The sequence below is a fragment of the Hakea prostrata genome, chromosome 4 (genome assembly GCF_041222555.1).
Source record: "Hakea prostrata isolate BN-2017 chromosome 4, UWA_Hpros_2, whole genome shotgun sequence".
Taxonomy (NCBI): Eukaryota; Viridiplantae; Streptophyta; class Magnoliopsida; order Proteales; family Proteaceae; genus Hakea; species Hakea prostrata.
In genome coordinates, this window is record NC_142603.1 from 37864879 (window position 1) to 37880197 (window position 15319).

General features: G+C 38.3%; 1 long non-coding RNA gene across 1 annotated transcript; it reads left to right on the top strand.

The window, feature by feature from the left end:
• The first annotated feature begins 830 nt into the window (after positions 1 to 830).
• LOC149018805 (uncharacterized) lies at positions 831 to 15051 on the top strand. Its single transcript, XR_016172989.1, has 3 exons — positions 831 to 1092; positions 1172 to 1262; positions 14238 to 15051. It is a non-coding gene; the product is annotated as an uncharacterized LOC149018805 (long non-coding RNA).
• The last annotated feature ends 268 nt before the right edge of the window (positions 15052 to 15319 follow it).

Sequence of the window (15319 nt, forward strand, 5' to 3'; positions counted from 1 at the left end):
CCGATAAACGCCTTTTTCTTGCCGAATCAGCGAAATCGTCGGAAAATCGACATCGTTGAAGGGCCGAATCAGCGAAATCGCCGGAAAATCGACATCGTTGAAGGGCTGTAGTTGTTTTTTAAAGGAAAAATCCTTTTTACCTTCCCCTTATATTTCTCCATGTCAAGTCTCAACTGCCGTTGGTGTCTCGTTGTTGAGCCGCTGCATTATTCGTGTTATACCAGAAGAAGTTCACAGAAAAAGAGAGAGAGAGAGAGAGTTGCACTTGACCGTCTCGCGTTCGACTTGTGGGAGAAATTTTCGATCCAAGATTCGTTGCTATGGAGGTCTTCAAATTAAGAACTGCTGCACCTGATTGCAACCAGTGATAGAAATCACGGGATTTCTTGTGGAGAAGACGACTGCTCGGTGAAGAAAACGAAGTGACGAAGTTTTTGTGTTTTTTACACTTTAGGTTGTGATTTTAAACCACACACGTGGTTCATGGAAACACCACGGAATTATAAAAGAAATAAAATAAAAAACATTAAGGCAAAGTGGCAAACGTGAGTTGATGTTTTGCAGAGATATTTATATTATTTTATTGATATTTTAAACTTCACTTTGCAGTTGCAGTATACTTTATACGTGTGATTCAAGAGTCATGTTATATATATAAGTTTAGATATTTCGGTGACCTGTCATATCTCGCCGATATTTCGGCGAGATATATTCATATCGCCTGGTTCGCTGGGTAGCGAACCGGGCAATATGAACGAACTTTCGTTCCTTGGGTAAAACCATAATTATATGGACCCATAGAATAAAAAACCCAAACCGAACAAGTTTGACAACCAGTGTGTAAATTGTAGCCCAGGCGCCACCTTACCGCCGCCCGCGGACCCAACAGCTTTCTTCGTCGAGAAGCTCAGTGAGTTCCTGCGATCTTAAATTTGTTTCTGAAAAACCAGGCTCTCTAGCTCCGATCTGTCTCTCCTTCACTCAAAGAAGGAGCTAATGGCGAAGGACCAACAATCAACTAGCGGTCCGTGGATCCTCGAAGCTGTACCTCTCTTGGTTACCGTTTTAATCGCCGTTCACGTCATCTCTTTGGTAATTCAAAACTTCCTTCCCCCACCCGATTTTTGTTTGAATTTTTCGACAGTCCCTAATCTGAGTCTTCCATTGTTAGGTCTACTGGATTTACAGGCTAGCTACTGAAAGACAGCAACCTCGTCGAAGGAAGGCGCAGTAGGAACGCTGCATTTGCAGATATGGGGCAGGTGGAACCGTGGAACCCCATTTTCCCTTTTTATCTGCCTTCATACTTTCTGAAGCTGATGAAACAAATATTTCTCGAACGCTTTAACTATGTCTATATCTGTTCATGGTTAATGATTTCAACTCAGTTTGCTAATACATGTTGGGTGCTGGGTTAGACATCACTTTATAAATTTTAATACACGTTGTTTTGATTTTTTTTTGTAAGTGAATCTCAAATCGTACAAAAATAACTAGTTTTGTTGTTCAATTTTACTTTTGTTCAGTTCACTGTAATCATTTGTGAGTTGACTAGGGTTTCCAAGAATATGATTAAATCAAGACAGATCCGATTAATCATGCTCTAATATGAGTGTTTGAAGCTTGTCACAACTCACAACTAAAAGAAGTCAACTAAATAGATCCTGTTTGGCGTACTTGTCTAAATCTGTGATGATCCCAATTTCCTGAGGGTGTAAATAAGGATGAGTTTAAACTGTTAAGGCTACTTTCCTGGGACAAGTACCTTGCCTCTCTTCTTGCCCTTGATCCCATTTATCATACCAGTTTTAGACAAGTGTTATGGAAACAATGGAGCCAAATTAGGGAGAATTTTTTATTTCAACTTCATGGGCAAATGACCTCCTAAGACTAATCTTGTCTTTCGAATATTCAATATCAATTTCATGATCCAGTCGCTAATTTATAGACACCTATGTCCCTTCAAAAACTAATTCTCAAGAACAACTACTCATGAATATCATATTGCGACAATAGTGGCTCTTGACACCCAACTCTCATAGGGACTTGAGAATACCTCTTAACTCTTGCTTTGCTAAGCATTGCGGAGAGCCCTACAACTATGTACAGAACTTGCACTTCTCAGCTCAACCCATTACAAGGAAATGCTTAGAGTTAAAATAGGAAATAGCTGCATGTAACATTCCTCTTCCTTTAATAATGGCATTGTGCTCATTGACACAACAGTCAACCATGGTCCCTGTCATCATCGTTGTCTTCTTACTAAAAGATTCAATTAGAAAGAATTTGAAGCAATTAATGTTGACCAATGGGATATCTGTTGTTAGCTAGGGCATTTTCCTCGGAATCTGAAGATACTACTTGTTCAGGGACAAAAAGGATCCTTACAGAATTATGTAAACTCGATTGCTGCTGATAGTTTAATAGACTTGCCATCGTCAACATCTATCATTGAGCTCTCCTTCAAACCACTGATAAAATGCCCAACCCGTTGCTCTTATTTCATTTTCCCCATAAGAATCAGCATAACGTACAAGAGGTTCAGCTAACTACCACTCTACAGTAGGACCGTTGATAGGTTCAATTAGGACATCATAATAGCAAGAAAATTCAGAATTAACAACTTAGAGAATAAGAACCAAAATCAACTGACAGAGTGGCACCCAATCCTGATCAAAAAGATTTGCTGAAAGTTTCTCCAATTTCTGATGGTTCAATCAAGAGATATAGCAGTAACTCCCAGATAAGTAACTATGGTTCTATAGGCCAAACTAGCTACTGGAGTGCAACCAGAGTTGAATAAATGGGAGGCTGATGTTGGTGAGGTTATGCTTAATGTCTGTTGAACTTACGATGGGTGAATCTTAGAGAAACAGAGGAGAAAGAGAGCTCAAGAAGAAGAACAGAAGAAGAAAATAGAGGACAAGAACAATTGAGAGTGAGAAATAAGTTGGGAGCCTCTTTTTCACTTTGGAGACTCCCAAGTAATCTGTGTTTTATTTATAGAAATCTTGCAACTACCAATCAGAGTTAAAATTATAGAAAGAGAGTCCTAAAAGGACTCCAAAACCCAATGACAATGGGACTCTTAACTCCCTTTTCCTTTTCCCAGATTCCCCTTTAATGCTTCCCCTCAAGATGGAGAATTGATATTAAACATTCCCGGCTTGTTTTAAGTATAGTTCACTCTCTCAAACCCCAAAGATTTGGTAAATAAATCAGCCAGTTGTTCTCTGGTTCGAACATGACAAGTGGAGATCAGTCCTTGTTGCAGTTTCTCACGAACAAAGTGACAATCTACTTCCATATACTTGATGCATTCATGCAGCACCACAACTTCACAGGTGATTCATTGGAAACACGAATTTTTTTAACTAATTGTCTTATGTATATAAATATTAGCTTTAGCTCACATGTGACATGGGCCATGGCACAATATTCTTACTCTATACTTAACCTCGCCACCATCCTTTGTTTCTTACTTTTCCATGATACAAGATTTCCAAAACAAAGGTGCATTAGCTTGTGGTTGATCTTCTAACAACAAGGACCTAGCCTAGTCAGCATTAAAAAAACCCTCAATAAGCTTTTGACCATGATCATTATAGAGAAGTCCATGCCAAGGAGCTTTCTTGAGGTATTCTAAGATTCAAATAATAGCATCCCAATGAGATTCTATGGAGTATGGTTTTCAAAGCATCCGCCTAGGCGGTAAGGCAGCGTTTCAACTGCCTTATTTGCCTTTGCTTTGTTGACATGCAGTTTTTCAGCCGCTTTTTTGCCTAATCACTACTTCTTTGTTGCCTTGTGCGCCTAATTGCTGCCTAGATGCCATAGTGGTCACTTTTTTGACATTTTGTCCATAATAATATTTTTTTCTTGATTTTTTTTTCAATCAAATTTTATTTTACAAAGCCATCTACGAATTAATAGTTAGTCATTTCGGAATTGAGAATCAATGAATCATCAGATGGACAAGGCACTTATTTGGCATCACTTTATCATAAAGGTAAGTAAAAATGTAAAAATTAGATTTTCATACTTATAATCTGATATAGTTCATAGCCATATGTTATGATGCTTGATGAGATGAACTTCTTCTTCTTCTTTTTTTTTTTTTTGGATGAATGTGCCGCTTTGTCGCCTAATCGTCTAGATAGAGCCCCAACTGCTTTGATTGCTTTGCGGCCTTGACAACCATGATGGAGTGGATCAAAATTGGCTCACGACTTTGGCTGGAAAAACAATGTTAGTTCAAGTCACTCTTAGATAATTCAACTTACAGAAGTCTTCTCTATTTCTCATAATTGTCAAAAATAGTGCCATCATCAAACATTAATTTCAAGTTAGTCTCCATGGGAGTATTCAAGGGTTTTCACCATAGGATACTAGTTTCGGAAACTAAGTCAATCACATTTTTCCACTAAAATCCTGAGATAAAACAATGCCTTTCTTTGACTGAGCAACTTCAATACCTAGGAAATACTTGTTTACCTAGGTCTTTTGTCTAAATTTTTTGTTGTAGATATGCTTTCAACCTACCAATTCTTGATTGATCATCCCATGTAATAAAAATATCAAGAACATAAACTACAAGAAATATTTCGTCTGCATCTAAGTGTCGAAAAAAATGCAGAATGATCAACCCAAACTCTGGCATAATTATAGTGAATCGTCCAAACCATGCCTTAGGCAATTGTTTCAGGCCTTTTAGGCCTTAAGATGATTTCTTAAGTCAAACAAACCATACTTTTCTTCCCCCAAGCAACAAACTGTAGAGGCTGCTTGTATATACTTCCTCATGAAGGTTTCCATGAAGGAAAGCATTTTGTTCACATCAAACTAATACAAAGACAAATGATTGGTAGCAAAGTGTGGTGGTTTCCTATGAAGTTTCCAACAAAAGTTTCGAATGTGTTTATGACATTCACATTGATGACATATCTTAGTCTGTCCAGCAGTATTAGCAGAAGTTTGATAACCATAATTATTCCCACGACTCTGTCCTATATTTTGTCCTCTTGAAGTACGAAAGGAAATGGTGGCTAGAGCATATCAATCAGTAGTGGGCCAAGGGCCTTCTTTGGCAACACGAAGAACTCTTGAAAAGTCAAGCTCGAATGGCATTCAAACTCCCTTCCAAGGCCGCTCCAAAAAGCTCATCATAGCTAATTGTTCTCTTTGTCCTCTGATTCTTTTTACATCAGAAGAAATAGGTAGGATAGAGTTTAACTCTTCGTATATTCTTTTGATGTCTGCAAAATACTGGGTGACATCTCTACTTTTTCTATCAACTTGATAAAACTCCATGATAAAGTCATATATTCTGGATAGATTATTCTTACTAGAATTTAACACATTTAGATACTCCCGTAAGTCCTTAATAGTCTGCAATGGGTTACAAGGTCAACAATGCTGTTTGCCACAGAGTTAAATATCTGTCGAGTATATGTGCATCAGTAATAATCAATTATCATCACCTTTTGGGGCTGGTTTGGTCAAGTGATCTAGCTGTCTATGTCCAGTGAGAACTACCTTTGCTATAGCACTCCATTGATGGAAGTTTGATACACCTATTTCTTTTCAGACAACTGATAGGAATTAAATGTAGATTCAGTTTCTCCCATATCCAAACAAAGATATTCCGAGCCACAGAAATCTTGAGATTTCAAGAAAACTTCAACCATCGACTACCCAAAGAAATTTCAAACTTCAATCACAGACCACACACACAAATTAGAGAGCCCAACAGAAAAGTAATCTCCCAATCCTAGTAGACACCGCTAACAAGAATGACTTCAATATTTTCTTCTTTTTTCTTTTCCCTTTTTTTCTGAGCCAGATATTTGTTTTTTTACCCTAGAAATCAAATCAGATCTCTCAGAAAATAGGAACATTCTCCAATCGATCAGTAGGATTTGATCCAAACCAAGGAAAAAATTTCAGTCAAAACTTGGATTTCGACCTAAGCGAAGGCCGAAGTTTTGGTTGAAATTTGGGATATTCCCCCTGAAGCTTCAAACTTCAGTTTCGGGCCTTATATGGCCTCAAAATTGTTTGGATACTTGCCTCCTCCCTATTTTAAGTATAATAATTACAATGGAACTACTATTTTACCAATAAAACAACTAAGAAGTTAACATTCAAGTATATACCACCATATGACTAGAACCAAGATACATAATTCAAAAAGATACTTAGAACACAAATTTTAGAACATAAAACTTACAAGTTATAAGTTACAACTTACAAACTAATACATGTGTGCCTGAGCACATATGATTTGCTCTCCATACCAAGCACAATAGATATCCCATGGCATATGATGCATCTGGTTGTTGAGGTAGTCGACAATTGTAACTCTGTGTTGCCTCATCCACATGGGCGAGATAACCTGGTGGGGGGGGGGGCTCTGAAAAAGATAAGATAGATGAAGGGGCTGGTAGTTATGGTTGAATCTGAATGTCAAAGATTTGCTCCAGATTCTGTGACCTCGAAGAAGAAACCTGGTACTCGTGAGGGACACCCTAAACATAAGGTCCCTGTCCCACTAGTGTTTGACTCTAATGGTCGAGAGGGACACCATAAGGTCCATAACTGGAACCAGCAGCAAATGCAACACTCTAAATAGCAATATCATGTGATTGGGAATCATACCATCCTATTCCTCTTGAGGCGGTAAGACCCATATGATGATGTGTCATTTGTGCCATATGTGTGCTGACTCACTATGGTCCGAATCTTATGTCGCATGGGTGAACTGACGAGAATCTATGAATCTCGATGGTCATCCTCCCCATCCCTGACTCTCAAGTACTAGTGGTGGAGTGGTGGTGCGGTGGTGGTCGTCTCTCCTTAGGATCAGCTGAGTCTTGTTCATGAGGTCTAACATCATCGTCATCATCATCATTGTCGGAGGGATGTCTGAGTCGCATCATCCTTGGTGTTGGACCAGACAATCAAATCCTCACTCTAGGTGTGTCAAAAATAGACGGTTGGGTGCTATATGTGCCTCCCCCTCCTTGGCCAAGAAGTTAGCCACATCATCCCCCATGTGATCTGCAATATTTCTACTGGGACAACCTCCCTCCTCATTTAGCAATGACTCCCTACTCCGGTCAACCAATGGGTTGTCATCATCATCCACCTCAAAGATGTCAGCCAACTCAATCATATTACTCTCTCTATTGATCCCCTGTCTAATATGATTCTCCCTCAGTCTCAAATAATAGTGTATGTAGACAAGGTCCTCTAGACGCTTCACACCCATTCAATTGCGCCTTTTTAAGTGGATGAGGTTGAAGGTGCTCAAATTTTGCTTACAACCAGCGGCATGATATTTTTGTGGGAGCACTCTGCATGCAATCGTACTCTCAAGTGGGGTGAGTCACGGCCAAATTACAACCACCATTCAGCTGTGACAAACATAAACTCGAAGTTATTTCAATACTTAAGTAACTAACTGAAAGATATAATATAACTATTAATTATATAACGAATTAACTTACCCTTAGGGGCGAATTCTCCTCCCATATGGCCACGGAATGACTGAAACTCCTAGTAGCATCCCTAACTGCCTTCATCTAATATATGAAGTAAAAGACACTAACTAGGTTAATACTTAGGAACTTAGTATAGAACTATGAATTGTGAATATCAAATTACAATCTCACCTCCCTAAGGATGATTGCCTGTTTAGATGGATCCAGTTCCATCCTCTCCACTACAGTTTGGACAACACCTATCAAATCTTGCATCATCCCAAGCATGTCTTTGTATTGGTATTTGGGATTTAGATAGTATGTTGTGTAACTAAAAGCAAATATAAGAGGGAATAGTGTGATAATAAAATGAAAACTAAATCCACCACTAGACTTAATAACTCACCAGCCTTATTTAGTGGATGTTGCAGTTCCTTCTCCCATCTATTTTGGATGATGTTGATGATTTTCTTGTTGCCTTGTGGGTGTATCTAAGCAACTTGCTATTTCATCTTATCTACTAGAGCCCATATGTGTGGTAGAATGGTCTTCTTTGCTGATCTACCATCCTCAATACATGCACCACAAGTTCAAGCATCTTCACAACACTCCTGACATTAGTCTAGAAGGTGTTATTGAGTATAGTCAAATGTGTTCTCTTTCCTCCTATGGCTGAAGAACCTCTCAGTTAAAACCACTACTCTAATGTAAACATGCTCTTAAGGCCAGTCTTCTAACTGTCAAAGCTTTGCAGTGCAATCCAATTGGTAGCAGATTTGGTTATGCCTAGCCTCTCTAGGTCACCTTGACACCGGTCCCTCATCATCTTTAGTGCATAGATGGGGTTATAGATGAAGGTGCTAATTTGTCGAGCTTGCTCCACGGTCTTCATCACAATCTTGACGTGACCCATGTCCTTTAGCATTGGGTCAATGCAAGAAGTGGCACATGAAGTCTAATAAAGCTTATATCCATCCATATAAAAATGTCCAAATTAGTAATGATTTATTGAACTATTAAGTCATTAACATAAAGTCATAAAGTATATATGTAATATGCATTTAATAATTAAAATTAGTATTAGAAGTAGAAGCATGTTTTGATACCTGGGGTTCTCCATCATCTTCAACCTAGCTTTCTTGTAGTTGGAGCAATTATTAGTTACAATTTGGACCACATTCTCATCTCCAACCTCCTTCACCACTTGCTTCAACAATTCGTAGATGTATTTTGCATCCTTCTTCTCATTGGATGCATCTACTTACTTCAGGAACATTGTCCTCCCATCACAGTTCAACATAAAATTGATGATGAACTATTTAGTGGGACCAGTCCAACCATCACTCATAATTGTCACTCTATAATGGGCCCATATAAGCTTCAATCCATCAATGTACTCATTTATGTTTTGTATATGCCTAGGCAGAGATACACATTATATATCTCATGTGGGTTGGGCCCTTCTACACCACTCCTAGCCCTAGCTATCTACTCAATCATGTCCCTATATTTGGAGAAAGCAATCCCCACTCTCTTTCACACTCCCCTACAAGTGCTTTAGCTTCCTTCACTTTTGCTCTGGCTTGCTAAATAGGGTTGGATCATTACGAAGAATCTCAAAATCCGGATCTCTAGCGTGTTGGGGCCCATGGGATAAGAATCTCCGCCCCACACTCTGATTCCTCCTCATAGGGACTTAGGAGTTGTCTATGCCTCCCATACTTATTGGCTTTTTGAAGGACCCATAAACCATGGCCCTCTGTTGCCTCCTCATATCATCAATCTTCATGTGCTCTGTACTCATCATCATCGCCGCCCTCATCTGGTGCGGACTCGAGTCAGGCTTACATCCATACTTTGTTGGTTCCTCTGGGTTAAAGTCTTGCTCTCCTAGATCTGGGAGGTCATCTAGATAAGCATCCTCATATTCCTCCTCTGTGTTCTCTTCTCTTTCCTCTTTTGTTTTCCAGTAGCTAAGTACTGCGCCATTGCCTTCTTCAGCTCTGAGGGCACTTTGGTGCATTCAATGATATTTTTATCTCCCCTAACAATATAAACCTTCATTCTAGTGGCCCCACCTTCTCCAATTTGTTTCTTGCAGTAATTACACTCACTCTTCTTCCTATCAGTTATCAATGACCTCCCATGTTGCCAAGCTATGTTGGACATATTTGAAAGCCAGTGTCTGATATAAGAAATACACACTAAATATCTTAAAAAAATCCACAATATGCTCCAAAAATTAAATATATGCTTCTAATAATAATCTCTTTTTTTTTAATATAAAATAAAAATTAATTAGTATTTTTTAGTATTTAAATAATTTAAAAATATAAATAAACACTAAGTATCTTAAAAAGCTCCACAACGTGCTCCAAAAATTACATACATACTTATGCTAATACTCTCATATTTTTAAGTATAAAACAAAAAGTTAATTAGTATTTTTTTATTATATAAATATTTTTTAGAATTATTTTAATATATTTCAAATAATAAAAATAAATAATTAACAACCAAATTTTTATTCAACACCACCACAGCATAGATCAACTGATGGTGTCTCACATACATTAATTTGAAGCTCATACATCTGCTATACATATATATACTTTAGCAATATACATAATTTACAAAATAATTTTTAATAACAGAAGAAAAAAAATACTAGGAAAAACCAAAAATTAATTTTGACTCCACAGATTCATAGATGGCACTCTAGGGTAAACATACTTAAATTTGGAAGCAATCCAAGTAGATTTAAGGCACAAACAAAATAAAAATAAAAAATGGGAAAGTTGGTTAGTCACCTTGCAAGATTTGAGAGAACCCACCAATGGAGGACCAAATCTAGTGTTTGAATGAAATGGAGTTCCACAAATCAATTGAAATGAGGGCTGAAAGTGTCAAAAGCTGAAGAAAAAAATTCAAAAAGTGGCGAAACCAGGAAACTTAACTAAATGTCAAAATTTTGGAGTTTTCGCACGAAACAGAAGACTTAATAACTTGCGCATGTGTTGTTTCGGCCGTAAATTATCGATACCGAAATTTATGTAAATTTAGACAGAAATTTTGGCACATATCAGCTGAAACTTTGGACTTAGGGAAATTCTTGGGGTTTCGTTTTCGTTTTTTGAGGATATTTCAGTCGAAATTTCGATAATTTTGACTGAAATTTATACCATGATCCAAACAGATTCTTTTTTCTTCACAATGTAGTCCAAAAAATCAAGAAAAGAGCCACGACTTGTGGTCTAACAGGGGATGATCTTCGCATAGCTTTTCCAGACAAGAAACAGAAGAAACACAGAGTACTAACCTTTCAGACCAGAAGTCATGAATCCTTCGACCATAACAAAATTGAAGGGTTAGAACCTTCTTAGTCCATTAACGTTCTTCCAGAAAACAGAAATTGCAGCTTTAGGTGCTGCTCCCCCTTCAACTGAAATCCTGAAAAGTTTTCAAAACTGCTTCGACCAGCCTTCCAAGTGCAGCAATTGATCTCTGAGACGAACAAGTTTGGACCTGTAGGTGGTTTTGCAACCTTCTGCTTTGATACCATGTGAATATTAGAGAAACAGAAGAAAAAAAAGAGAGCACAAGAAGTAGAACAGAAGAAGAAAACAGAGAAGAAGAGAAATTGAGAGTGAGAGATAAGTTGGGAGCCTCTCTATCATTGGTAGAGACTCCAAGTAATCTGTGTTTTATTTATCATGTGATTACAAATCAGAGTTAAAAAATATAGAAAGGAGTCCTGAAAGGACTGGCGCTAAGTAATCTGTGTTTTATTTATCCTGTGATTACAAATCAGAGTTAAAAAAATATAGAAAGGAGTCCTGAAAGGACTGGCGCTAACTCTTTACCCCCTGAAAGGAAGCTATGGTAAAGCTTTTGGCTATTGAAGGATTCAACCACTGGAGTGGGTGGGATGTTGTGTTTCAAAACCCAGCAAGATCTGGGAACTGAAAATGGAGATGGGTGGACCTGATGTTGCAGCAAGAATCCAAATCTCGGTTTAGCAGCCGGCCTGTTTAAATGGAAGAAGTAGCAGCAGCACAGCAGTTTGGATGGAATGGATGATGTATTGCATCCTCTGATGACTCCTTTCAGCAGTTGCAGCAGCCTCAAAGTCTCAGCACAAGAGTGGTTCAAAATAGATAGTTCTGACAGATGGATTAGGCCCTCTAAGCCAGGCTCCTTCAGCCCTAGGAGTTCTCGGCCCTCAACCGCCTGGCCTCTGCCCTTCATCATCACTCAATTTTGATGAAGAAAATAATCATGCTCAAAAGCAATCTTGATTAACTTCAAAGCTGTCCTGAGCCTGCAAGTGCTGTTACTCAAGGCATAACAAGAATAGAAACTGATTTGACTGGAAAATGGAAGCTAACTCAGAATTAGAAACATAGGTTGACAAGGTTTCTTAAACAGAAACTAAGTTCGTTTAAATAAATAGAAACTAAATAAACTTTCAATTCCCCTACACATAGACAAAGTTGGCCCTTCTAAAAAAGTATTCATGGGATATGGTCTTGGGCCCCACAAGATCTTCTAGTATCATTCACGCTAGGTAAATGAAGGGATGTGACACTGTTCATTTCAACGGTAATATGAACAGTGTTGTATCTTTTTTGTTCGTGGTTTCTCCAATGTCACAAGAACTGCACAAATATTCTCTAAGCAACCCACTTTGACGCAACTTAGTTGAATTGCAGAAGAAATCTCAATATTGCATAGGACCATGCCTTACATGTTTACATGTTGTCCTATGAAAGCTGCCCAGAAAACAGTTTCTTGCTCATCCTACATCAATCAGAACTGCAGTTGCATACCATCCTCCGAGTTAAGAGAAGGAAATGTTACACACTCTTCTTTTGGATTTCAGAGTAATTCAAAAGCTGACTGCCTTACCATCCCAGCTGGTAAGGGCTTCAAAACTATTGAACTTTGGGAAGTCCAACTTCCCAATCTTTGGAAAATATGTTCAAACAGTCTTAGTCACATTTGTGTTGTTTTGATGACTGTCCGAGTTGTATTTCTGTTGTTTTGATGACCATTATGTCCTTCCTCCTCCATTAGGCCTTGCTGCTTGGTGGAGGGTTCAACGTGATCATGGCTGCCAGCAACGTGGCCACGACTAGTGTTGATGACTGCAAACAGGTTTTGCAGGGAATCCATCTGTTCCTTAAGTTTTCTGCTCTTGTTCCTCGTTCAAAATTGCCAAATCTGACTTCAAACTACCATTTGTGGGAACTGCTGGTTAGCAATGCCTTTCTCTAATATCAAGGTGTTTGACTTCATTTCTTGAGTGTGCAAATGAGGATGAGCTCAAACCGTTAAAATACTTTCCTGTGACAAGTACCTTAGGTCCTTTCTTCTCTTGTTCCTGTTGCTCTTAACCTATCTTGTAGAATGGTGCTGGAAAAAATGAGATAAATTATTTTTCCCTTTTTTTTTTTTTTTGGGGGGGGGGGGGGTGTGTTATGACTTTTTACTTCAAGGGTACATGACCTCCTAGTCCAAGGCTTGTATGTCAAATACACAGTATTGATTACATTATCCAATAGCTACTTGTAGGCTTCTAACTCTCTTCAATAACTAATTCCTGAAGAATAATCACCCGTGTAAAATGTACCTTCTACATAGTGTCTCTTCAGACCCAACTTTATTAAGCACTTGACAGCTCCCTACTAAGTGGTCTACTAACCTTTACAATGGGTCCCACAACCATAAGTACGCATGAAAGTCTCTGTTCACCCTATTTCAGAGAAATACTAGGAGTTAAAATAGGAAAAGAACCCAGACATGTCAGCCTACCTTTTTTTTTTTTATATGTAAACATATGTAGAAAGTTTCTCAGAGCTGCTGGAGCAGGGTACCCTAGCATATCCATCTCTATCCCTGTTCTCATATGAATCTTTGATACCCCTTTATGTGTGGTGCCATTTTACTGTACACCTAGACCTCATTGGTGCAGTCCTCTATTCCTCTTGTTTAGAGAACCCTCTCCCAATTTATTCAAATAATTAGAAGATTTGAATTAATCCATTTGTGGAAGTATTTACCATGAAATTATAATTCAGTACAGTTTCAGAATGGATTCAGGTTAATGGGTTTGTTGATGTCTGCTGTTCCATGTATGGCACTTTAGAAGTTGGTAACTGAGATCCTTAATATCTTTTGCTACCTTGGAAATTAATATGAAGTTTTCATGGTTCCTATGCTATGCAGTACTGAAGTAAACTTTGTATATCTTTCTTTGACTTTGACCGTTAACAGTGCTTACATTGTCATCTTCAAACTAGATCCCAACTTCACCAATCTCTCTGAAAGCCCCCGATTTTTTTTTCCAATTTTACGGGCTACTTTTTCTTTCTGGAACAAGATTATCTTCTGTAGGTTAGAGTTCTAATTGTTCTGGTGGTAATTATCTGAGCCTCAGAAAGCAAAAAGGTAATGGTAGTTCTTTTGGTGCCCGCTGGTTACATGAAGTTCAATTGCCTTGAGTCATGATTTCTTTCTTAGCCCATCTTGGGGAGTGGTTGAAACCTTTAGTTGGTTCCTGTGCTTTTAGCTTGATATTTTAACTTACTGTGTATTTGGACAAACCACTGGTGATCATGGTCATGATGGTTATTTCCATTCTAGGGTAGTGAAATTCTTTGTTGCTAATGATGGATATACATCCATTGGTCGTTGCTCATCGAAACATTGTTCTTCTATTTCAATCCTCTAATTGGAAGGTTTGTGTGAACTCAGGTGAATGAATTCATTCCTCTGACCCCCATCTAGAAGCTGTTTTTTTTCTTCCATCAAATATCTGGTGCTTTATGGCACTACCTGGGGCTTTGGTGTGATTGATAAACTATCTTCAGTTGCCTATGGATCTTGTCTCATGCTTGGACAAATGTGTCATGTCAAAGGAATTGGATGAGAAGGACTAGCAGCATTGTTCAGCAGCAGGTCATGAACACCAGGTGAGCCTTACTGGTTCCAGTTTTGAAAAGCTAAGGCCCATAGAATGCACCAGTGCTGGTTCATTAAAAATCTCTTAAAGTGGCTGTTGCGTGACTTTCCTTTGTTATTAGTTTCTGTTTCAGTTAAAAGACATCAATTAGATTTCAGTTACTAGATCATTATTTAGAAGTTAACTTAATTCCATGTAATTAGTCTAGGCTGCCATGCGAGCCTTCGTTAGGATTTTCTTCCTCTCGTAATCTTTGTTATTATGTAATGAGGCTATGATCTCCGTCAGGGTTTAATGTCTTAATGAATATTCTGGTTATACAACCATGTCTATGAAATACAATTGAATGAAGGGAAAGAACCAACTTTATGGGAGACAGACCAAGGCCATTGGGTAGAGCTAAGTATCATGTATCGGTATCGCATTGGTTGGGTGAAGGTATCGTATTGGTTGGGTGAATTTGAGAGACATTGTTTTGTATTGTGGATGCATATGGATGTGGACGTGTTTCTAGCAGAGTGGTGGTAACTTCCATAAAGAGGCAATAAGACCAATAAGGTTTTAGATTTGAATCTCTGTCCTTCTACATCTTCCACTAGATTTATGGGTCCTTAATCTTTGTTGGGGAGGGAGGAGAGGGGGGGGGGGGATTTGATAATTAAAAAAAAATGTATGGAGGGTTGTAGAATTGGGTGGAAATAGTCAAATTGGAACAAAGAAAAAATAGTAATAAACGATGGATTCAGACAACAGATAGACAATAGATGGTCACTTCAACGTGTATAACCACTTTAGATGCTCTAATATATTTAAGACAAGTGCATCAAATTGCAAATGATTTATCTTATTAAAGGTAGCTTTCTTACGTGTGTGT